General features: G+C 42.9%; 1 protein-coding gene across 1 annotated transcript in view; it reads right to left on the reverse strand.

Annotated features, from left to right (window-relative positions):
• Nucleotides 1-24,450, reverse strand: part of DGKB (diacylglycerol kinase beta) — a 3,560,883-nt gene that overhangs the window by 3,243,136 nt on the left and 293,297 nt on the right. The gene's annotated exons all lie outside the window — the stretch shown is intronic.

The following is a 24,450-nucleotide window of genomic DNA, read 5'->3' on the forward strand; positions in this document are numbered from 1 at the left end:
CCTTGGTTATGGATGCAACAGATAACGCAAAGAATGCTTTGACGAATTGGCTCATTGCTTTGCAGAGTGCTACACTCTGGAGTGCCACCCCGCGGGGGACAGACTCACCACCTATCTCCAATCACTTAACCATCTCGTCTTGAACCAAGAAGAGGGCTCAGAGCTGGTCAATCCCATTTCTCGATCAGAAATGTAAGGAAAACACCTGGGGAAGAGACTTTCTTGACACATTTCTACACAACCTATTGACACTTTCTGTCGCCTTCCCTTGAAAAACTGGCCGACAGCTCTTATGCAGCCTATCAGCTCTGTAGGGCCATAATTATGACGATACCAAAAGGAGGTAAGGGCCCCAACAGATGTGCTCTATACGGCCAATATCGTTGTTGAAAACAGTCAAGGGGAAGAGAAACCGTTGAAATATCATGAATCTCATAGACCTGCTCAAGAAAAATCACAACTCTTTCCTGCTGACTATGCATGTCCAAAAGGCATTTGTAGGGTCAAATGGACCTTCCTACAGGAGATAATGCGAAAATAGCACCTTGATGCATCCTAAGGATCTGGGAGGAGTACATTTCCTGGATTTATAAACATACTAAGACCCCTCACAATACAGGGGGATAGTCGATCACTTGGGCTCCCACTCCTATAAGCAATGGGTGGCCTTGGAAAAAAAAAAATTCTAACCTGTGTCCCTCCCTGAATATCTCTAATAGGATTCTGATGCAGCAAGTCTTGAAGGTAACGTGTGACTTATGGAGGGAAATGGTGGACACGAGATGGCTGTTGATGTGGTTGTCACCCATGAGTACCATCTAACCCCCCCCTTAGAGATAAAAAACCTGACCTCAATGCATACCAGAATTGTTTTGAGGGAGGGCTGAGCAGGGTAGGACAACTGTGGAAACATGGGGAGTTTAGGATGATCCAAAAGTTCGTAGAACTTCTTAAGGTAGAGAGTCTCTCAATATTCCTAGTCTTCCCGCTCAAGGGTGCACACAGTGACAAGAAATGGGGTGACAATCTGTCAAGAGGGCTTACCAATTTGAAAACCCTCCTGATACAAGAAGGCTCAGAGAAAGGCTGTATCTTGAGACTATACACAGCAATCCTATGGGCCCAACCACCAGAACAATTTAGGATTAGGGAGCAGTGGGAATGGACTGAAGTGCCCAACTGGAGGATGACACCTTGTTGAAAATGGGTAGAACGATAACAACAATCTCTATATCGTCCCAGCACTGGCCCCATGCCAACAAACCACCAGAGAGCATGTTGTGAGTGTACTATAATGTGAATCCAGAGTGTTGGAGGGGCTGTGGGGCACAAAGGACTTTCAGGCACAGGTGGCGGGATTTTAGTCAAACCCAGGCTTTCTGGAGAGATGTTGACTCATGGATAAGGGACCTAGACAGCATAAAAGGACATCCTATCCACTGTTGAGTCTCTTTGGCCTGGAATGGGACAGAGCGCATTATGGCCCTACACTCCCTGTGATGCACAATGTATTGCTGCAGTCTAGGATTGGGGTTGCAAGAGCATGGAAGAGGGAGGGGTCCACTATCATAAAGGAGTGGATAGTCATGGCCAGAGATGTTTTCCACATGGAATCACAGACACATCTGAAAAAAATACCGAACTCCACAATGCAGCTGGAATGGGGACTGACAGAAGAAGGCAGAGGGGCCAGGAGGTTGAGGGTTTGGACAACCTTTTGCATGCAGAGTATGAGATAAAAAGGAACACGGAGGTACCGCAATGACAAGGGACGGAGTAGGAAATCAAAAAGAAGTGTCATCACTTGTTGAAAAGGGGATGGTCTAATTGTGTTTTGGGTTGAGTTTATGTTACGGAAGACCCCATTAATTTCACTTTAACTACACTGGATTTGATTGAGCATGTAAAAGTATGACATGTCTTTCTTTAAAAAATGTAATCAAATCGAATTTGGAAAATACGGATGTACATTCAAAATTGGTTTGGATCAATTTAAGATATCCTAAAAAATGTCTTTAGGCGACACCTTGACATAATCAGACCATGTGCTATTTAGAAAGAAGCTCTAGGAACAGCTCAGCACCAAGTCATGCTTCAGTTAATGAAGAAGGGGGAATTTTCATTCTGTACAGTCAAAGCTCTGCTAGCTTCATGCACCACAAATCAACAGGAGATACACGGGTGGTATTTCCCACATATGGTATTTCCCTAAATCGAGTCAACTTGAGGCAGATTTCCCCCAAGTCACTCCACAATAAAGACATAGATCACAAGCCATGATCATGCCAGCAGTATGAAGTCAACCAGTGGAAAACAGTGTTTAGCAGGCTATATTTGGAGCCGATGGGCATTCTATCAATTACATCATAAACCAATATTCTAAGGGAAATAATAACTACCCAAGGTGCAACCACAGCAAGGAGCCTAGGTGTAGCCATAGCACAGAGATGGTATCCAATGGCAGAAATAACAATAATGGCACTTCTTAAAATACAGTCTGCAAGATTAGATGTTGCAAGAAGACTAGCGTTACCTCCTAATGAACAAGCGAGGTATGAAAGAATGCCATCTGGCAAGGATATAGAAGCCCAGGCTTTTTTTAATGTGTATTAATTAATAAAATAAGGCATGCTATTCCATCTCAGGAAGGGTAATCACCTAATTAGAAGACCTATTCATAAGCTCTTGACAAAAACATAGTGTACATCTGTTCCCTGCTGGACCAGTTGCATGATATGCAGTGCATGTTCTCCAAGGGCACAGAGCAGGTTCAGTGGTCAGAGGTGCCCATCTGAAAGCTTCAGTGACAGCTAGGTCCATGCAGTGCAAGGGCTGCATATAAGATAAGCACCTCTGTTCCAAAATGTGAATAACTATGACAGTTGCTATCCTGGACAGATAAAATGTACATATATAAGCCACACCAGAGTTTGAGCTGCGCTGACTAGCATCTTTCATAATTATCTAAGCCATATACATTTGATATTCCACATGTGCCAGCCCTGTGAGGCCAGCTCATCGCTGGAAGGTGTATGTGTAGTCTCCTCGGCTGTCCAGCAAAACTGTAGCCCTGGAGGTTGCCTCTAGGAAAAGAAATCAAAGGGCACACCATTCACAAAAGGACTATCATCAGATAAGGGTGCTACATACCAAAGGTCCTTTGATACAATTGACAAGGGAAGGGGATGGGGTTGATGTAGACATAGGGAGCTCAGGCTAGCTGGTAGAAGTTTCCAACATCTGAATTGATCTCTTTATCTATCTTCCTTCCTGTCCCCTCCACTGCATCTAACAAACAATATATTGGGTGTGATATCAGAAGAGAAAGTCTGCTTGTTCCAAAAACAGGGATTGGACCCTCAAAGCAGGTTTGCTTTTGTCCAATGACCTGTAGAAATGTGCCTTTAAAATAAGGGTCTGCCACTTCTTAGGTTCACTTTGAAATACAGACCTAAGAAAGAATTAAGTGAACCTCTGTTTGAAGAGTTGACTTTCCAAACCCCCTCCACCAGTGAGGTGCAGACTGACTGTCCAAGGCAGAGGAAAGCTCTGTTCCCTACTGATCCCCAGGTCACATTTGGGGCGACCTTCTGCTCAAACAAGACTTCCATCAATTCCAGCCACAATGCCGCACCGGACCTCATTGTGGGGAAGCATTCCTTAATGTATGGATAAGCCTCTCCTGCTTGTGAGCATGATAACACATATTGAACTTGTCCTTGGGACCCCAGAGTTAGTCTCACAGCATCCCGAGAGCCAAGGCAGCCATGACACATGTTTTTCATCACCTTGAACCTACCAAACTGCCTTCCAATTTGATATACTGTATCCTGAATCTCAGGACTTGCCAATGCTATATTTGGCACTCAACTGAAACATTTTAACCACTTTGCTTGCAACATCACTACAGTTCCAATACCACATTGCATCATTGCAGAGCCAGCCATCTGCTCAGCTTGAATCACCTGCTCATCACCGGAACCGGACTCGAACTGCTGTAGTGTCACTCAAAGACTCTGAGCCATTACTGAATGACTCAATCTGGCTGGACCCCGAACACCACTTCTCCAAACTGCACACCATAACATCTGGATCACAGATTTGATTCTTTGCCACCCTTCACCTCATGCACTGGAGCCGCAGGCATCAACACCACCCAGCAGTTACTGCATGTCTCGAACCGGCTCAACTCTGACCCAATCCTGGTGAGCAATCGGAAATGCATAGGGAAAAGTCACACTCAAACCACTCTGAGCTACAGTATTCGAACTGACTCAACACTAGCTTGCTGCCTAGGCCCACATGATCCACTATGCCGGATTGAACTTTATCTGCTTGCACAACAGCTCGATGTCTGGTCCAACACTGTCAAACTTCCAAGAACATACTATTGGCCCATAACTGCCCCATCTCAATTTTGGGCCCTAGAGACAGATGGGTCACTTATGAACCTTTCTCCTACAAGATTTTGAGATCGGGTCACTGCCATGACCTAGACTACTCCCAGGCGGTGTTACATATCTATAAAAAAAATGACTTTTGATCTTTTTTTCCAGTAGATAGTCATTTCATTAGACATCACCAGAAGTTCAATAGTCTGGATAACTCTACTATACTGTTGCAGTTTATTATGTGCACAAATATGCCTTTGTTTTAATCGGGTGTTCCACAAAGCCATCTCAAACATAATCAGAATCAGTGATAATCACCAGTTGTGTAAGTTGGTGGCTTATGGAAGGTCCTCACTTGCCATAAACTCTTCCACCGGACTACTTCAAGGACATATTTTGTTACCAGCATAGGGGTTGTGAACATCATTCACCTACGCGTTCCCAATGCCAACAACAAATTATTCTCTCAATTGTTTGTAATATGGTAAAAACATCCGTCCACATAAACTGTGGGTACACACTGACAAGTGTTTTCTTCGTATAACTTGTGCATTGAGGCCAGTCGTACCTTCATATTGTCAGTGGTTTTTAGAATTGTATCCTTACAACAATATTCCTCATCACAATCATGTAAGACAATTCTTATTTTGGGTGTATCTGACCTCCACAGGAAAGCCTGACAGAATCTGTAACTGATTTAAAGAAACAGCATACTCCAGACCAGGACTCTTTCCACTGGTAAGGGATGTGGCGCACAATAAAAACGCTTTTAAATGTATTAATTTTGGATTCTGATTTGAGAAGGCAGCCAACCTGTTTCACTCCCCCCGCTGACAAACACCCCATGTCGCAATGGACCATGAACCAGGCCAGTGTGTAATAATGAAATATTTAATTATTTTCAAAATTCAAATGCAAAATCAAACAAATCTAATTTAGGGCAGCAATCACCAGTGTGGTAATACTATATAGCAAAATGTTATAATAGAATTACTTTCACTTTGTAACATCAGTTACAGAAGTGGAGGTGGAAGATCACTCTTTGTCATACTGTTAGATTGCCCAGAGGTTATGCACCCCCCCGCAACACAACCCCAAACACCTGCTGGCCAATTTTTGTGTGGCTGGAAAGGAGTAGCAAGGAATCAGAAATAAGAGGCAACAATCAGATTTGAATTCTGACCTACCACCCCAGAATGGGAGGCCAAAACGAAATGAAAAACCCTTGAAAAATGACCAAAATGGAACTTGGAATTCACTGGATAGTTAGAGATCAGTTTAAATGTGCGGTAGAATGAATAAGACAGGAATTCGTGTGGCTGGGCTAAAGAGGCAAGAAAGCTTACAAGGCAAGGTATTAAAACAACACGAATAAAGGTGAGGAAATTGACTTTGGGAAGAAAAGCATTGCAGCAAAAATCACACGTGTCAGAATTGCAATTTCTTATCTTTCACGGGTTTAATCAAGCAAACAGCAAAAGAAATGAGCTAAACAGTCAAAATCGGAAATCATTTTTTTTTTGATGGGGTATAAAGGCACCTAACATATAGGATACTGAAGTGTATGGGTTACTCTTATGGGGTGACAGTATGAGTTTCTTTATAGGAAAGGAAAATCAGATTTTAAAATGGAAAATACTTCACAGGCAAACTCGGTTTTGTTAGCAAAATGATTTGTTTTACTGAGACTATATTTTAGTGGCTAGATTATTAAAGAAAGACACTGCATGCAAGGAGGTTAATTTGCAATGTTAACCTATTCGTGCCGTGTTCATCCTTATGGGACATTAATTAATTTATTCTAAAATGGTACTACGGACTTACTCAAAGGACTGAAATGATTTGAAAAGAATTACTCTAACACATGGAGACTAACACAAATACTTATAAGAACAGGATACACAAAGGATACCAAAAATGTGGGAAGTTACTAGGGTACTGATAGGATTTTTCTAGGGTTTAGACAGAATGCAAGGCAACAGAGGGGAATATACAGTTTTTGTTCTGGCTAGGGTGATACTTACAAAATGCACTTGATTTGGGTAGTTTGGACAGATAACCGGGTCTCTGACAGCGGGACAAGGATCTGGTCACCTGGGCAGTGGCTGGGCACTCCTTTAAGGGAACAGCGGCGCAACAGGAGTCTGGTCACTGGGGATAGAGGGATGCATCAGCTGGGCAAAGACAGGTCTTGTCACTGGATTCTCCCAAAGGAATAAGCCGCCTTTGCTCCTTTTTCCCTGAATTATTGGGATTTTTGTAGGGTTTAGCTCTGGATAGGTGGTTCTGCCTGGATCAGGATAGGTGGTTCTGGGTGGATTTTGAATGTTGAATGTCTGAAGTTCTGGATCTTGCATGTCCTGAATCTCCCTATGCCTCCTCCTTATATAAACAGGATGACATTACATAATGTTTACTATGTAGGTGGAAGTAACCTGGACATACCTCTTGGATGGGATAGGTCAGGCTGTGGATGTTGCCACCTCCCTGCAGGCAGATTGGTTCCCGGGAAGTGACATCAGTTTTAGTGTGTGTGCTTTATGATGTGCTTTGTTTCACCACAGTTACTTTTGCCAAAATAAGTTATAGAACAAAAACCCTTATATTTACAATTGTTATCATCATAAAAATCAGATAGGCAGATCCCATATTTTACAAGGAATATGCCATTTCAAACGCCAAGTCTGTGTGATGCTGTTTTGCCCTTTGTGCACCATTTCACAGTTTTGTATGGGAAACATTTTACCTAAAATTCTACAAATGGCTACACATAAGCCTAATAATGTCCGGCATATTCTCTTCAAATGTTATATCTGTGTATTGTACGCTTTCCCCAGAAATGATATATAATGGTTGTGTTGAGCTATCCCTTGATAGTGCGCCGAGAAATGATGGAATGGCAAGTAGTGATGATTAATACATTCCTTTTATTTTTGTGATGTTAGAGCCTTTGTGGATGACACGTGTTTCGGCAGAGCTGCCTTTTTCGAATCCAGGCTATATAGATAGCTCATAAGTCACTGCATAATGCATAAAGGTGCTGAGGTTCACAGGGATGAATCCCTCCTGGTACAAAGAAGTCCTCTGTATGTACGAGTGTCCTGTGTTTACCACATTGGGTGTAATGAATCGCCTCTTTAATGCCATTCAGGTCCACCATATGTCAGGAAGACCCACATGATCTCATTTTACTTGTGCAAAAATGACATTAAAATTGTCATGATTTCACATTACTGCTTTTTTAGATTACTGAAATAAATATCTTAATGTAAAAAAGTCTTTAAAATCAAATGGATGGCATTTGTCACTGTAGAGCGGTCCTTCAAATCTCCACAGCCAGCCTATCCCCTCTGTGTCCGTTCTGAACAACAGGGTTACCATAGTGCCCTTTGATCCTGGGCAGTTGAAGCTGAGGAGAGGTGTCAAAGGAATTCAAACTTTTGTGACAGGGCTAGTTCCACTTGGTCCTCTGTTCCTTGCAGCAGAAATGCTGATCAGTCTGATGAGGTCATGAATTTCCACACCTTGGTCCTTTCACAAAGTGGCTTCCGTTCCCAAGGTGGCTGGATACCTTCAAAGTGCTTGCTTTGTCAAACTGGTTCTGCTGTTTTCGAACATGTGTTTTTCTTTTTCTCTCTTTCTTCCCCAGAACCCAGGTCTTTTTGCAAATAAATATAATATACATTTAAACCACCCTAGTCGCACACATATATACTTTTTCTGTGCGAGTAGTTGCAATGATTTCACATTTACCTTTCAAAGTGTAATTTCACTGCTTTGCAAAAACGGGTTGACAAGTGTGCTTCTTAGCTCATGTACATTTTCCAAAATGTGGTTTTCCTCGCATTTCCTTTCTGAGGGCTTTCATAGCTCTGGTCAATTTCTATACACAGCACATAGTCTCCAATTTCCATTTAGATTTAGGATCCAAGTACTATATTTTTCAAGGTACTGTAGGTTGTAGACAAATGTAAGGGTTAGTAATAGCAAGCTGTTAGCCGTGAATGGTATAGATGGTCCTAAGTAAATATGCAATGTAAAATAAACCCTCATTAGTGTGCAGATGTTCACTGGTGACTTATGTATCATACAAAATGACATGCCTCATGTGGCTTTAGTGGTGCTGTTATTTCCTACATCAATTTGCAAAGAAATGTTTTGGTTATGCTCATGGAGTGTACTGTGACTCATTGCTGTGAACCTTTTGAATAATATTGTAGGGGAGCAAGCAGTTTTCACACTGTTGACATGGCGTTTGAGGATCTCATGGCATTTTGTGTGTGATGTCATCAGTGCTCCAGATAAGATTTTGAGGTGGGAGTATTTTACTACATGTTTTTAAACTTTGAGAGTAAATGTGATTTTAAGAGAGTAAAAATGTCTTTTCTCCTTTGCAAGAGAGTAAAATGTATGTGAAATCCAGCTGGCGTATTCACAAACTGTATGGAAATCATTACCGCACGACAGCTTTCTGCATTTTGACAGAATACACCTTTCATTATTTCTCTAAGGTCTGGCCATTTGATCTCTCCTGTATATATTTAAATGTTGAAATCACAAAAACCTAGCCAATTACGTAGTAAAGCAAACTTGAATTGTATTGTGTGTTTTGAGGTTCGATAGCAGAATTGATGTTTAATGAGTCCTCATTTTCTGGAGCTATTACTACCTAATGGTATGCCAATGTTATGATACAACAGTGCCGATGGGCAATGACTCCCTAATTCTACATCTAATCTAATGGTCAAATGGTTATGTATATAGCACTTTTGGCCAAGCGCTGTACATAGAACATATTTATCACAATTATCACCAAACCAAAGTTGGTACTCCTTTATCAACCTTGAAAGGATGAAAGGCTGAGTTGGACTTGCCTGGATTCGAGCCTGCACCATACAGATCACGCACAGATTGCAGCAATGAGTGCTCAACGGGCTGAGCTATCTTATTGGCTAACAACCTTCAGAGGTCGGTTAACTGAGTATCGGCTGAGGTATAATAATCACAGTACCTAGATGTTATACAAACCATTTATAAAGCACTACATGAAGTTAAATACCTATCTGGATTATCACAGGGACAGGTTTTGCTGAGTTTCTCTTTCAATTACAAATGTAACTTTCATTGGTTTGTTTCTGTACAGCGCTTGCACTTCCTGGAGAGTCAGGTTTTGGATGTTTTAATTGTAGTCTTGACAATTTGAGAGGCTAGTTCACCTTTGATTGGTGTAATGACAATCACTCACCCTTGAGCAAAGACTCTGCTGCCACTGACCATTTATAGTAATGTACCCCATTTACTGCAAGGTTGAATGGATGTAATCTAGACTGTGCATAGTCATCATTTTACACACTTATAAATAGAGTGTAAATTAGATTATCGGTATAAAAATGATCTGCACACAGCACCAGAACTCTGAAAAATACAATTGTGCAATACTGGTTTGCTTTCACTGGAAAAAAAGCATAATATTTTTACAAAATATTAATTCTCAATTGCAACTTAGTTTTCCATCTAATTATACAATCCTAAAATTCTAGGAAATTATGCACAGTGCTTCTAAAGCTGAATGGAAAGAACCCATTCCTTTTATCACAGTGTGAAGTTTCTTTTTTTGAAGGGCTTCAAAGAAATACATTCTGTTTCAGATGTGGCTTGCAATTATATCCATGTGGCTTGCAATTATATCCATGTAGATAGAAAGTAGGAGGCTTCTTTTGATTTTAATCAAGTAACCTGACCTTTGCACTGCCCTCTGCTCTAAACCTGTGTGTAAATGTACCCAGGAAAATAATAAAGCTGTTGTATTTGCAAGATGTTCGTAAAAAGATGCGTAAAAAGGCCTAGTACCCACCTTATCTGGAGGCCTGGATGCCATCCAATGTCATGGTATCGAGGTGTTGTGCAAGGTTTCTATTGAGTCAATATTTCTGTATGCATTTGTGGTCAATGTCAAATACTGTTTTCCTGTGCTTGTGGAACATTCTGTAAATATGTGCCCCCCTTCTGGTATGTGCAAGGTTAATATATTACTGGAAAGCTAGAGATTTATAACCACATTTTTAACCTTGTGATGCTGCCTGCCCATGATGCGGGTTGTATGTTTAATGCTTTGTTTCGGTCAGGATTTGTTGATGAGCAGTGGGGTGAAAAAATGCAGGTATTTCTTCATCATTTGATATATGGTATGATATGTTATGATATGATTTGCATCAGGTGAGTATATTCACAAGACCATGAGAGCACTTAGGTGAGTTGTCTTTAAATTTGGGGAGGGGAACCTGGACAAGAGCAAGGATATTTTTTGAATTAACCAGAAATATGCATGTTCTGCCATGTTCCTTTTGGCAATTGTAGATGTCCATTGTTTTCTTGACACGTCTATTTTCATGTACTGTTGCCTTGTTGACTATTTTTGATTCCTATTAGAATAACGGAATAATACTTGTATTTCATTAGTGTTGTGTTTGACCGATGTATGTTGTGTGTTCCCATGTAGTTCATTCAGTAAAAGTGGTTTGAGCATCATTATGATCTTGTATATGTACTAAATGTGGGATGTGACACATTTGTGGTTAGTTGCATTTGCCTGCTTGTCAAACTGGTTTTGAGAAATGTTATACTAATGATGTGGAGGCTGGGGAACTCTGTGCTTGCAGGTCCTTGATGAGCACTGCCTCATTGCATGAATCTTTCTCTGTTCCCACTGTCAGTAATCATAGAAGAAGGCAAAAGTGTGTGGGTTTAGCCACACACAGTGAAAGGTTTTGTACTTGCACTTTTTGGTGACAATGCTTTTCCTCAAACAGGCCTAAAATATCAGGATGATATCATTTAACTCAAGGTCCAACGAAATCTTTTTCTTTAAGTTGATTCTTTTTCCTTTCAGGTAATATTTCTTAAGAGAGTCACTTAAAGATCATGTTGTGTTATTGTCATCCATCCTTTAAACAAAGTGTATTGCCATTTCACCATTACCAGTCAGTATTATCCTGCTGCAGCTCCCCTCCTTTCTTCCGTTTTGTCCATCTTTTTGGTCTCCCTTTATTGACTCTCTCTACTATTTTAATTGTTGCCTTTTCTACCTCTTATGTTCTCATGTTTGATAATATTCTGTTTTCTCTGTTCCTTTTCTGTTTTTAATAATTTTTTCCCCCAGATTTAAATGTTTTCCATTCACTGTTCCATTGCACATAAAGTTCCTCCAAATAGTCAGAAAATGGGGGTCAGTAAAGTTATGGCTCTATGGGATTCTCAACAACATTTTATTTCAAGGGGAACCACATTTCTATTGCATAGATGCAAGGGCTGAGACACACATATCCTGGGCAAGCCATTTTCCGGCAACCCTGTGATTCCGTACACTCAGAAGGGAAGACAAAAGTGAGAAACAATACCTACAGGCTATTCACCAGCTTGATTTTCACACACAAACAATTGTACAGATCTCCAAAGCAATTGTGATACTCAAAACAAAATTCATAGAATGAAGGATAACAAAGAGCCTCTGGAAATCAAACTGCCCCAAGCACAATTCCTTCTTTCCCAGAAAAAATGGGTGGGGTGGGCAATCTGTAAAGGAGTCGTTTGAACTGTCTAATAGACACAGCACATGAATTCCAAAGTTCAAATTTTTAAGGCAGAGAGTAGAGAAACACCTGACTTACCATGCCAATCTGAGAGTCATATCTGGCCTAAGGACTATACAAGGTGCACTTTCCAGAGGATAAGGCATGATGGCTCTGGGGTGAAGGGGGTGGTTGGAGGAGTTGTAAAACGAAGAGTGGTATGTCTTGGGGCTAATTGGGCAGTGCATTAAAAGGTTAGGAGATGAAAGGTCTGAGAGTGTCAAGAGGCACTATATTCCTGGCACCTGTGAGGAGTGATCTAGCCACCCCTTCCCTTAAAAGTAAGATTAACACTATATCCCCTGAGAGAAAAGTGCTGGGCACTAAATTATTTGCATCTGAACAAAATGAGCAGAGCATTATATCCCTGGAAAAATTGCAAATAGTGAGCTGGTCGTTTGATCCCTGAGACTGTGATCTGAGACTCAAGAACTGTGCTGGGTAGTATATCCCTGAAACTGCGTTTTGAGGACCAGGACGTGCTCTATGAGTTATACACCCAAAAACGCATTAATAGGAGTAATGGGTGCTACATGCCTGAGACTTTACTGAGAGATGAGAACTAGAGGGATCCCTGTTAAATACAATATTACTGATGGATAGTTTGACCCATATCAACTCCTTTTTGCATCGACAGTTCAGAGGATAGCACATGTCTTTAATTTGTAGAGAAACATCTTAAACCTGCAGGTGTTTACCCAATTACTCATCTAGGCACATGTACTGTTAGATCTGCCACACCCCGCCTGCCCATTGGTGCACTCCTAAAGTCCTCTGCAATTCACCCATCCAAGGACCAATTTAAATCTTGCTGTTATTGTATTGGCAGCTTAAAAACAATAAGGCCTAACGGGGGAACCACAACACTCTTTCTGATGCCCAAATACTCTATCAATACTACACACACAAAGAGAGGAAAACTCCTAACTCATGTAACCTGCCTCCCAGGTACATGTCCCTCACAAAAGACAGTAAATCATCTCATGGAGCGGCTAAACCTAGTATGCACAGTTGGGCTGCATATTGGTGGCAAGTGCAAGAACCAGAGCACATAATAATAGTGCAGACTGTTCTGGCTACATGCTGAAAGAAACATCACAATGAAGGTCTGGTAATTTTCCCAGATATAAAGTTGTATAGTTGTATGTTCCTGTCCTGAATAAAATGGTCCAACAAGATGAATGCCACTGAAACCGGATGACGTTTTAAGGGAATGAGCCGGAAATGGATGTGCTCATCTGACAAAACAATTACTCTCTCAGTGCTTTTTTAGTATAAAATGCAGAAATGAAGGGTTTGTTAACAGTTCTATAATTAGAGATTGCCATGACAATAGTTCTTTTTTAGCTGGAATTATTATTATTAAGTTCAGATAGATTGGGCTATAGATTAATACAATTGGGTGGCGTTACAAGTCCAAATTCTATTGTTTTTAAATGGTGTAGATGCAGTGAGGTAGAGCACTTACATTGAGGTAACAGTAAGTCAGGGAGAGACTTAGTCGTTTTTCACCTAGGTAGGTGGCCCAACAGCGGATACTGGGTTTAGCCACTCTATTGTATTGACAGCAACGTAATACCCAAATCCTATCAAAGAAAATAAAAGAAAAATTGTCAAAATAAAATCTAAAGTTCTAGAACCAGGAATTCAAGTAATTTGCCTAGCGAACACCCTCTTTGCGTTGTCCACTATGTTACAAAGGTATGTTCTATCCTAAAATTACTTTGATCTGGGAGGGATGATAAATACAGATATTACTTTTTTTGTAGGTTCTAAAAATATTATTAGGGCACTCCACTAGAAAACATATAGCTCAGGCACACACAGACCCATTGCTTAATCAACACAACGCCTAGCAGGACCACTATTTGAAATGGATATAAGAAGTACAAGGCGAACCCTAAGGCCTGACGATCGCTCGAAGAAAGAGGTGAGAAGTGAATCTGGCCCTCCATCTTCAAGGCCAGGTCAAGATTAAAGGTCAAAGCGGGTGAGACAATGTTCTTCACTCAAGTACTAAATAACCCAGCAAGTCACCCAGTTGGTCACTCGATATCTCAAAAGCAAACCATGTGCCAAGATTCAGCATAGCCACCAGTTGAAATCCATCTATGTTTAAGGCCCATCATTGTTTTGCTGCCAACAGAGAGAATAAAGTGAGGTGCAAATCTACCCATGCATTCGCCAGGACAGCCACTCCAGGAGCCACTCCACTGGCCACAGTACATCAAGATAACAAATGTTGAAGACTCTCCCAGTTTGCATGCTAGCCAGCTGACCATTCATTCCACTCTGTTAGGTCATGTATCTGCATAATGGCACACATCAAGAAGCAGCCTATATTAATTTACCATTTTGTATAATATATGCCGCCTCACCCTCATTCATAAACATCACACTCAAACCATTTGCATCAGATGCCAGATTCTGTGGATTTAGGACTTGGAGCATATCCCGAGATAATCCCTTTACCGGATCTGACAGCTTATTGACCTATCTATTGAGTCTAAGGCCTCCGGGTAGGCTGAACAATGAAAGTGCATTGTAGGTGGATTTTAATTTCATGGCTTCAGCAAGGAACCCAATCCAGCAAATACAACATTTACTCTCTATCTTCCCTACACTGGACTGGTCCGATCTCTGGTCCTTTGCCAGTACTTCAAAAAGGAACTATATAATCCTCTTTGGTGCTCATTGCACCAATACATTCCTTCAGCTAACTCCTGGTAAGATCTAGTCCCCCAATTACATAAGGATGTCTCCTTGAAGAAATATTTCTTGACAAATATGTTTTTGGTTGAATATATCTAATGACACCTTCTTTCAGCTTGCAGCCCACTTACCCTCTTTCTCTAATGACTGCAATAAGCATTGTTTTCTGACCCGCAGCATAAAACCAAAAGCTTTGACCCCAATTGTTTCCTATTTTCTATTGAATCCCACTAAACTGCCATGTGTATAATTAAGAAACAGATGCTTCAAAGCAATCTGGACACCAACATTAGGGGCCAGGTACGTTAAACTAAAATAATTACAGGCATTTTCGTTTTTTTTGCTTCTATCGTTCTATTTGAAAAATGATCCTGAAAATTCCGAACAATGGAAGATGAAGAAAGAATCATGTCCATAGACCCCATGCTAAACACCTGCAAAATCACTGGAAACCTCTTCACAAATGGCCTGATGATGTTCTAGCCAGGTCCTCAGCTTCTAAAGCAGATTGATGATGCTTCTTTTTTTTAACAATGCTTAGTTCTTCAGTGTTTGTTTTTTACAATGCTTAGTCCTTTGCACTCGCAAATGTGGTCACTACCTTAATTTCACAGATGCTTCTACAAGACTCACTTCTTGTAGTTGAGTCAACAACATCACAGGATCTGATCAATATAGCAAGCAGTAGCAATAAGTCATGCAGCTTACTAAAATGGTGGTCCTCACGATTGAGAAGCCTAATCAATATGCTGCTAGAAACACTGCAACAGGTTGCACCAGTGGCATGGTAATGTATCACTGCTATATGCCTTACTACAACGTTGGGACAATAAATAACAGTTGGGTAAATGACAATGTGTCACACATATCCTCAAGAACACATCGGGCCTTATCACGAGTTGGGCGGTAACCCTTAAATCTGGCGGAAACGGTTTTAGTGCCATCAGATCACAACTGTAAATGCCGCCGGTGCTATTACAGCCGTGAGTAGTACAGCCCAACTACCACAAAGCATCTTGTGAGAGTCGCAGTGCAGCTCCTCACCCTGACACAGAAGAGATATCCGCCGTTGGGCAACAGACAGTCATGCCAAGAGAGTGCTAATGTAGGCACATCCACAAAACCACCATTCACGAGTAGTTAGAGTCACGACAATGACCATTCCTGAGACAGTGACCTATCCCATGCCTGGCCAAATATACATGATTGAGCCAAGTAGCAAATGCAACAACAGCCATAGCAAATGCCACAACACATGGCCTAACAACATGTCACCTGAACATGCAGATACTGTGGCATTTAGACGCAGGGGTAGTTCATGCAGTAAGTACTCCATTGATTGAATACTGCACCTTGCACAGCACACACCACAATGAAAGTAGGTATATGAAATGTAGCATACTTGTACTACATGAGTGTGACACACATAAGCTTTAACATGTTAATTGATACACTGCTGCATGTAAACCACAGCCCGTGCATGTCCTGGAAGGTGAAGGATGTATGACCACATTGCACTGAGATAGCATGGACCTTTTCAACACATAAATTGAATCTGCTACCAATGTCAATGATGTCTGCGCCTTATACACCCACTGAACCACAATTGGCCTAATGTCTGCATTCTCTCCCCTGCAGGTGATTCAGGATACCTACATTACACATGGCTCATGACCCCTATGTGTAATCCACACACTCCAGCTGAGCTGGCATAAAACATTGCCCATGGGCGTACACGCATCTGTGTGGAAATGGCATTTGGATTGCTGAAGGCATACTTCCGGTGCCTAGACCGTACGGGAGGGGCATTGATGTATGCACCAGAGAAAGTTGGTAAAATCGTACTTACCTGTGTCATGCGGCACAACATTTGCTGTCACTCGCATGTGTCACTGCCCCCCGATGCTGATGACCAGCCACCTGGGGATGGGAGTGATGATGAAAATGTGCCCAAAGCCGGGGCACATGCACACAGGGATGAGGTGAGGGAGGCGAGGTTGGCCAGACAGGCCGTAATCAACAATTATTCTTGATCTTGCGGATGGGTACATGTAACACGTGTAACACATATCACTTTTAAAATAAAGATCACTTTACCACAATCATGAATGTCCATGATTTGTATGCATAATGAACATGATTTATTATTAGTTGAACAATCTCCCTTCCCCCTGTGAACTCCCCAGCACACAATCCCCCTATCCCCTCTGAACTCCCGAGCACACAATCCCCCTCCCTCCTGTGAACTCCCCAGCACACAATCCCCCCTCCCCACTGTGAACTCCACAACACATAATCCCCCCTCCCCCCTGTGAATTCCCCAGCACACACACACAATCCCCCCTCCCCCCTCTGAATTCCCCAAAAAACAGTGCAAGTGAGTAAATGTGCCCGGGGCTCGGCACAACTGTGCTATGGCCATCTAGGATGGTCGTGGGCGCTTCCCACGTCTGGGTACCTCTGGTGAGCAGCGTGGGAGATTGTGCAGGGAACAGTGCCTGGGAGAAGCCTCCAGGCATCCCTCTGTGGGTGTTGTAGAGGTAAATGGAATAGCTCCTGAAAACTGCAGCTGCTGGCGGAGCAGATTGTTTGCCTCCCACATCTCCTCAGCATGTGCAGATTGGCCTGCACACATTTTGCATACTTGTCCAAATCCTGTCAGGGCCGCTGTACAGCCCTCCACCACTCTACGGGTGTGCGCATTATCACGTGCCATGGTCTTGGCAGCATTGCGTATGGCACAGCTTATTGCCTTGATGTGGCGGTTGTGCTCAACAGACATGGCCTCGATTCTCAGCTACCAAGCCTCCATCACATCCAGCAGCCCCATTACAACAGGTACCGTGGTGATGGGTCTGTCAGGTGTGCTGTTGATTGTACTGACAGGTCTGCGTGTGTGGCAGGGGAGCTGTTGAGGGACATAGCAGCATATATGATGGGCTGCTGTGGTTGGAGGGGCTGCCTTCAGGGGAACCATAAAACAGTGTGTCCACATCACGCACGTGTGGGCGGGCACGGCATAACTGCACAGGTACATGGGGAGTGTGTGCTTCCACTGGCATGTGCTCCGGGCTCTCTTGAGGTGTGCCCATTTCATGAGTGGCATTGTTGCTGGGTGAGTGCACCAGTACATTGTGTCGTACCACAGGGGATGTGTGGCCCTCATATGAGCTAGACCCACTGGTGGCTCCCTCCACATCCTGAATGCCCATGTTAGCTCTCGGCGTTCAAGGTGCTGATGCCCTGCGGCCTTGTTGATGTTGCATCGGTGTGAGTGTGCTTCGGTGGGGTGATTTAGGATGTGTCTTGCATCTTGCCTTCTCATTCCGGTCCCTTTGCGGGCTGGTGGTGCTGGTTGATGCGCGTTGGGACATACAGTTGGATGTGGATGCTGCTTCACCATCATCATTGCCCTGCAATGATCGGTGCATGCATGCGGGGCACATAGGGTGTTGTATGAGTTGAGGGCAGCTTACAGTTGTATAATGCATTTCATGCCTTCCAGTGGGTAGGGGCACAGTTTCTATCATGCTTGGCCATTGCATATTTGTCAGACCGCATGTTGTCATTGGTGGAACGTGCTACAGGAGAGGGACACTGCTTGGACATGTTGGTGTGACATCTTCAGATGTCTGTTGTGAATGCACAGCTCCCATGTCGCTGTGTGTGGGGGGGGCTTTGATATACATCCACACATCATGTTGCTGTGCCATGCCCATGGATGTCTTTCCCTTGGGGCTTTGGTTGATACATTTTAGGTACTTATGGTACGAGGTGGCACTAGGCTACAGTGAGTGGGTGGCTGCGTTGCATCACAAACATTGCAACCACATACTGGGATTGGATGGGTGGGCTTAACATGATTATGCAGTTTGCAGAGGGGGTGTACTCACCTGCAGCCTCCTGGGTACCGGTGCCTGCCTCCGCTCCAACGACTCCCTCCATTTTGCCCATGTCTATGAGGATGGTCATCTGCTCCTCCCAAGGTGTCAACTCGGGTGGTGGTGGTGCTGGCCCTCCTCCAATCCCCATGCTCTCGCCCCTATGCTGGGCCAGGAGACCACAGACACAGAACTGTAAAGCCGCTTGCGGCAATCCTCCCCATCCCTCGGCATACGTCCCACCACTGACACCTTCTGGCTCACTTGTCTCCAGATCTGTGCTCACCTCTGTGCACTTGTATTGCGCTGCTGGAGACCATACAGCTCTTCCTGATGTCCCAGAACCTCCTCAACAAGTATGGCAAGCTCCAAGTCTGTGAACTTTGGTTTTCGCACCCTGTCCAAGGCTGCCAAAGCTTTGGAGGAGTGGATGGCTTACAGGGACAGCGTTTTTGGTGGATTGTGATTTCCAAGATGGCCGCCACTTTATTTCCTGTTCCGGCGGTAACGCCTTTCTGGCGGCGCTAATAGCACAAGCTAATAGCGTGCGCTACTAGCGCTGTGGCTCGGCGGAAGCGTAATATTCGCTGGATTTATGGGTTCATCAGGTTCATCGCCACTTTTTCCACCAGGCGCTATTTGCGTTAACACCATGGACGAGTGCATGTGCATGCTGACTCATGATCTGGCGTTGTATCCGCCAGACATCGAGGCATTAGCGCAAATACCGCTCGGCGGAAAATATGCCAGAATACCAGCCAACTCGTGATGAGGCCCATCAACTCTTGATGACAATTCAAGGGTTCTTACTATTTTGTAGTCAAGAGGCTGGCTCGCAAAGGGTCCTCCCTCTCTAGCTCTAGTCTGGAGATAGGCATTCCCTCACTAACCAAGGTGTCCCTCAACCTTAGGATGCTCACTATTGTTTGGAAACTCTACTAAATGTGTCTTCTTCAAGCATGATGGCCTAAAGGCAGAACACCTCGTCTGCCTAGGACTCCCTCAGGGAACAATCTAGGAGGCCCCTTCTCTAAAATTCCCAAGATGATGTAGGTGATGGATTTGTTCCTTTCAAGCATTCAAACCCCACATGATCTTATCCTCACACACTTTTCATTTCTCACCCTATGTCTAGCTGTCATTCTCCCTTACCATATCCTAGTCTCCTCACTCCTATTCAACCCGCCATATCTTCTATCTCCCCTGACAATTCCTCTTCTGTCCCTCCTATTTTTCTCACTAACATAATTATCTCCAACTTCCTATATTAGTCCCTATCACTCCTCTCCTCCCCCCACTCCACTCTACTACTTCTATCCTTTGCACACCACGAATACCCTTTCCCCACTAGTACTACTACTCTTTCCACACTACTACTCAATCCACTATCCAAACTACTACTCACTCCAACCACATCTTCTCCCTCAGTCACCCTCCTTTCACTTCCCCAGGCACCCTTCAATTCACTGCTTAAATTCCATCTATCAAACACACGCAAACACAAGTACCACTCACTCACACCTACCAATATCTTACTTTGTACTCTCCTTCAATGTTTGTTCTTAATGCTCTTGTACCTCTGCCTGGTCTCTTGTTCAACATGCTCTGCCCTTGACCTAACACAAACAACCAACAACTTCCTGTTTCCTGTCCTCGATTTTATTCTCTCATTTCTTCTTCCCTTGTTTCTCCTTTCCTCTGCTGGTTCCCCAGGCAAACTGCAGACTGGCCCAGTGGCCACTTTACACCCATAATGGGACAGTGGGACACTGTTTGTGGCATGCAGCTATGGCCAGTGTCCACAATCCTGGGAGAATGTACTACAGCAAATTTGGATTTTGTTCATTTATAAACTGCATATACATGTGTCCTTGGGTTCAGTGACTATCATGCTTGCGGCTGTCTAGTATTGCCATAGTGTAGCACCTTTCAACTTGTACAATTATTTTGTGATGGCAGCCTTTTCCATTACATCATTATTTTACTGTATGATAAGTGCTCTATGTACTTCTCTTTGGCTGGGGTCTATCTTTGGAACTGGCTTCAGTGTGTCTTTTAAGTACAGTGATTGCCTGTGAGTCTATGTGACCTGTGATTTACTATTCAATTAGAAAAAGCCAATATGCTGTTTGGCCACCCTTTTACGGATGATGAGACTCATGGGTTAGGAGTGGGTGCCGAGATCCACAACAAAATACAAAGTGGGTAGGTTGAAGACTACAGAAGGGGGTACACTAACTCTTTGTCTAAGAAGCCAACATGACTTCCCACATTGCTGGCATAGGAATCACAGCTGTCATCCCTCATATACCCATTCCACAGTGAAAATTCCGATTAATCTTTTACAGCATTTGCATTTCGTTATGTAGAATTGCTTCTTGTGGGATGTAGCTGTTGCCATCAAATCCACCCGCAAATATAGAAGGAAGGTTCATTTTACAATATGCGAAAAGCTTCAACTGTATTCAGTGTAATAACTGCAAGACAAAACATCTACATTTCAGCTCTGTGGCATTGCCCATGCGTTTCCTTTTGATGAGCCTACATGACTCACCTCTATGATTGAACTTTTCTCTTGATAATTGCTAAACTGCCATTAAAATGCAAAATCCCTCATGTGCAAAGATAGACCCTAACTCCATAGAACAGTGTTTTCACCATGTACGATGTGTTTCCTTACTAATGTAACCCTACCAATTATATATCTGAGAACCAACATTGGTTGTTTGTAGTGTCTATACATTTGAGAGACTGCAGACATATTTTTCCAGGGATTAAGCAAAATCTCCCCTTTCTAAAATTCAGTGGTGATGTCTCACAGCCATCACCATATTCCTATGGAAGAATATGTTTGAATCAATGCTGCAGTACATGGTAATGATGCACATGTTTGGCCTCAGAGGCTTATCAATTCACAACCTTTTCCAGGCAGTGAGACTAGAATGCCTGGCATCTTAATCAAATCCACAAATGGAGAATCCAGCAAAAGTAACAGTGTGCCCAGAACAGAAAGGGTGTTTAATGGATCAAACCGAATGAGTGCATTTTAGACCATCTACCCTCAGCCTAGTTTGCAATAAATATGGAATCGTAGCTCTAATTATTTAGAATTATAATCAAGATGTGGCATCGGCCAACAACATAGCAAGGATCCATCCTAAGGCTCTTTAAAGATCTTTTAAGATCTCCTAAACTCCTAAACTTGAGGTTCTGCCTGATAAATTTGAATACCGGGGTCAGGATGGGTGCTCTCTTCCCTGCTAACTGCAGGACCAATCATGATGTGCCCTATGAGTACCACCAGTCAAGGACCCAGATTTAACCTTCTGCTGGAATGTTGTTCTCAAAGCAAATAAAGTGACCCACGGCTAGAAGTGTCAGAGACATGCAGCTTTCAAGAGAAGACAACACACCTTATCTGGTGTTACTCTCGCATGAGGGTGCTTATCCACCCTCAGAGCCACTCTGATCGGCCTCCTAGTACTGGGGATGTGCCTTATTTCATCTGTTACCACCAGGGGAAGCAATGCATTGCAACTGAGCCTGGGTGGGTGGTCTACTATGGATCCACAGGGTATGGAAACATTTACCCTGCCTGCAGCTGAGCATGATCACACAGAGGAGGGACACATCCATCGGAAAAGACTCGAATGGACCGTGACCATAAAATAGTTCATTGTTTGAAAAGCCCTTGGGTTCGAAAAGCGAATATCATATTTTTGAGATATGTATTTAAATGCAGGATAATTATGAATTGGACCATGAAGAACCAACCATCCCTGATTAAAGCATTAGCTAGGGAAAATCATACATACATTGTCATGGACTGCAAGATTAACGCAGCTCAGAGTTAGGACCACCTCTTTATCATCAAACAGGACCTTGAAAGGCTTAGACCTGCAAACCAAGATAGCTCAACACCATCAGCTTAAGGAATATCTGTCAACCACATGGGGCTCCCTCTTAATCACATATGAATATAGATGAACCACAGTGAAGGATAAATGTATGATGACAACAGAGTTACCCCCAAACCACGAACGTTATTTACTCTTGAATATGCTCATGTACTGGTTTGGCGTGTTTAAATGTGAACTGATTTCATAACTTTTTACATACAGCCTTTTCAGACCTGTTTACATCAAACCTTGCTAATAATACGAGATATTCATCATTTAAACCATGTGACTGCTTGGGCAGCAATTGCATTCAGTGTGACGGTGTCAACTTGTATCTCGCCCTCCCAGCCCCACTCCTGAGAGATTGGTCGAGGTTGCTTTACCACACGCACCTCAGGTGAGCCAAGGATTGCCTACGGAGTCATGGTTGTCCATTTTGAGAACCCACTTATATCCCAACCTACCGTCCAGTGAACACACAAGACTCAGAGAAATACATTTCCTTACACTATTTGCTTGTGTTGGATGTATCCCTCTTTTTATCAAACAGTATGCCATATTTTTCACGAAGGACACATAGCCAAGCCATGACATTCTTCACTCATGAGATTTGCACCTTTGTGAGAGATTTTCTTTTATAATACAGCGAAATGATCCTTAGATTTATGAACAAATAACTAATATTCTAAATATGCAATGAGATCCTGCAAACAGTATCTGTATGTGGTGCCATGAAAGGAAGTGTCATTAGAAACATTGCATATGTGACCATGAAGGCTTCAACTGATCAACCTATGTTAGTGTAATCAACCTCTGATTTAATTGGAATACAACACATGATGACAGAAGGGGATAAACACATGAGTCTGCACACTTCACTCCACCAAAGATTTGTTTTTTTAATAGACATAGAGGTTAGTATATTTTTTTTCCATGGAATTTTTGAGAAATAGAAGAGCAGCAACCGACACCCAAGCATCCTACCTGTATGTTCTTTGATACAGTATTGTGTAATCGTTTCAGCTGTAGTAACGCAAGGAACCACCTACAATCCAATGTTTAGTGTGCATGTGCGCAAGTAGATGACAGCCATGATGTGAGAACAATAGCTCCTTATAGTTCACCCACATGAAACAGATCGATTTAGATGCATTTCATTTCACTACTAGGCATTGCAAAGGGTACATTCCCTCTTTGTTTATCAGATGTCTTGGTCACTGGCTAACCACGAAAACGTGCATGCTATAAACTGCTTTGTGACTTGTGCCTTGTACAAGTTGCTATAAAACCAGGCAAATGCACCTAGGATGTCTTAAACGAGAATGCATTATGTTACAAAGATCAACCCAGTTGACTACTAATGAATCTTAGAGTTGTCAGGCCTTAGATCATACGTCACGTTTGCCAGTGGGGGTCAATGATTTCTGTACAGCCAAGAGCTGGAGGTAAATCTGCGCCCCACTGGCAAAAAACAGCTGGTATTTCTAGCACTGGTATTACCGCTGCCAGGAATACTGCTAACCCCTTCCATGGAGTCCTATGGGTTCCAATGGAATGGGGATTTACTGCCCTTTCTGCCACCTGTAATACCCTGGAAATTCTGGGATATCAGGCGGTGGAAATAGTAGGTCAGTTTGCCGGTATCCGACAAACATATAATGATTACCAATGATCGGTGCGAAAAAAAGTAAATCATTTCCATATACTGGCACTTTTCCAGACCGGTTCAGTAGAAGTTTGCTGGTAGGGGTAACCTGATTTAAACAGCAGGTATTTATGACACTGGCATTACCAGTGCTGGAAATACCTGCAACTCTCGCATCGAGTCCTCCATGGAATGGGGAATGACCGCCGTTGCCAGCACATGGAATATCCCGGAATGACCAGGATATCAGGTGCCACTAACAGTATATCTGTCTCCCGGATGACCCCAAATTAA

This window comes from Ambystoma mexicanum, chromosome 2q (genome assembly GCF_040938575.1).
Source record: "Ambystoma mexicanum isolate Mex_15411 chromosome 2q, UKY_AmexF1_1, whole genome shotgun sequence".
In the NCBI taxonomy this organism is placed as follows: Eukaryota; Metazoa; Chordata; class Amphibia; order Caudata; family Ambystomatidae; genus Ambystoma; species Ambystoma mexicanum.